The sequence below is a fragment of the Bison bison genome, unplaced genomic scaffold (genome assembly GCF_000754665.1).
Source record: "Bison bison bison isolate TAMUID 2011002044 unplaced genomic scaffold, Bison_UMD1.0 scf7180017864498, whole genome shotgun sequence".
Classification (NCBI taxonomy): Eukaryota; Metazoa; Chordata; class Mammalia; order Artiodactyla; family Bovidae; genus Bison; species Bison bison.
This window is the reverse complement of record NW_011495057.1, coordinates 7,014,788-7,017,192: the sequence shown is the minus strand read 5'-3', so window position 1 is coordinate 7,017,192 and position 2,405 is coordinate 7,014,788. Positions and strand designations below refer to the sequence as shown.

Sequence of the window (2,405 nt, the reverse complement as noted above, 5' to 3'; positions counted from 1 at the left end):
GCTAATCTATGTATTATTTATTTATTTATTTTTAGATGTCTTTGATTTTATGATTAATTTTCAGTACATTTTGCTTAGTCACATTTAACAGACACACACATGTTAACAAGATATGTTATTAAATTCAACTGTCCAGACATCAGGGAAAAACATTTTAGTGAGTTTATGTAATTTTCACGTGAAACATTATACATTTCCAATTTTGACTAATTATTTCCACATTTATTTGCCAAAGAACAAAACACATAGACAATTTGGGATTAGATTATAGTAACGCCAGTGATGTACCATATAAGGGGAAACCGCTGTGCACACACAGGGAGAAACTATGAACGGTACTTAGGGTGGACTGCGGTCACGTTCATGTCTGGAGGTGGCAAACTGATGGCAGAGGTCTTCACTGGTTTTATCTGACATGTTAAAGGCATGATCTTTTCATGTAAGACTAGATGGTTTACAGCTCTCAACAATATGGCATCTTAACCTGTGCTCCATCACTTTGTTTCTAGGAACTTCCTTCCAGAACTGAGTTAATTCTGCTGGACCCGTGCCAGATGTCTGTTCCAGTTCTGCAGCCATGACCAGAAAATGGTCTTGGGCAGAGACTGTTGAACCGCCATGGGGAGACACAAGTATATCAACTGAGGCACCAGGGTCACAACCGCTATTGCTGGGCTTGACTCTACTCTTCTGGAGCAGTTGTTCTCACCTTAAATGCCACTATGGTTTTTGTTACATTTGTCAACACTATCAAAGCTTTCTTCTCTCCTGAGTCTGTACTTCCAAAATACGGTTCTTCCACTGGGCTGATGTGTAATAAGGGCCCTTAAACACACTCAGTGGTTTCTTGAAAGTTTTCATTTTGGAATCAACTTTTTCATTCTCATCTGCTTTGGTAGTAGGTTCCATTATGTTACCCTTTTTAGGAAGAGTTGTATGTTCTTCATTAGAAATTGTTGCCAAGGTATCTTTGCCATCACTTTCTGTATCTTCTTGAAGCTTTATCCTCACTGGCAATAGGCCCATTTTCACACAACGGTGTTTGGAAATCATCATCTACAAGTGGTGGGTAGCTATACTTGAAAGGATCAGTTCCACCCATGTGAGAAGGCAGGTGTTCTACACTGACATAGTCTTGGATGTCATTTTTACTTGTAAACTTCAACAAACTCACTGCTTCTGGACCAAGCCAGGTTTTCACAATTTTGAAAGCAGCATTCATTATCCAAGGCATATCAAAGATCACTATTTTTGAGAGGTATTTAGAGTAATAAACCTTAAAGCAGTTGATGATAAAGCATACAAATCCATGTCTATGTTATTTAGTCCAGTCTCTGACAGGTCAGACATCATTGTAACTGGCTTCCCATTTGCTCTCTTAGCATACCATTCCAACCAGAATGCAATAAGCTTCTTTTTGTCCAACACGGTCTTATGGTCTTTTATATGGTACTTCACCCTGATCCAGAATAACTTGTTGCCTTCTTTTGTCATAACCATGGAGATAAATGCCACCAATTTCCAATAGCCACCTGGGAATGGAGGCTTCGGTCAGGTCGTTGACAGCCATTTCTTTCCTCCACTGAAAACTCTCATCAAGCATCTTCAGTGTTTCATCAATGACATTATGCCTCCAAGCCAAGTAACTTTCAACCCAGTTATCATCTTGCTGTAGCCTTTCAACATCACGTGAATCATACTTATCTGACTTATCTGTCACATACTCAGCTTCAAACCTCCGTCGAACCTCAGAGATGAGCTTGGCTTTATTCTGGGCTTGATACTCAGCAATAGTCGTGGTCGTGGACATGATCAGAGTTAGCTTTGCTCCTTTCCACAGCTGCGGTCTGAATATCTCAGCACTGGGCAAGCTGGCCAGGAGGTAAAGAGGGAAGGGCGGGAGGTCTATTATTTATTTCTATTCTGAATTCTTGCTTTTCCTATCTGTCCCCTCTGACAACTGACCTGCATTTTTTAAATGGCTCCTGAATGAATTTACTGTATCACAAAATTGACTTGGATGTCACTTTTCTTCAGAGGTTACTTCCATGACAAAGACAAGGGGTCTGTAAAACCTTATGCACCTTACATGTGGTCAGTGAATTATAAGTATTTGGTTTTGTGCACCTGCAGTTACTTTACAGTCAAGTGGACTGGCTGTTGTACTTAGAAAATACAGCATTGAGCATTACTTGAGCATTACTGATTTTATTGTAGCTTTTGGTCATTATGTATTATTTTCATCTGTAGGAGCTAAACATACAGCTGAATGGAAATAGTCATAGTCATTTTCTGTTAAAAGTGTCCTCATTTGGGAAAAGCACCATAAGCAAATAAAAGGAGAGGTGCTTGATGCAAAATGCATTTAGTTATCTGTCCTATTAATTATGATCCAAGAGCAACAT

The 2,405-nt window shown here is 39.4% G+C and overlaps 1 pseudogene; it reads right to left on the bottom strand.

The window, feature by feature from the left end:
- Positions 1–339: 339 nt before the first annotated feature.
- On the bottom strand, positions 340–1,899 carry LOC104980312 (annotated as a pseudogene).
- Positions 1,900–2,405: the final 506 nt, after the last annotated feature.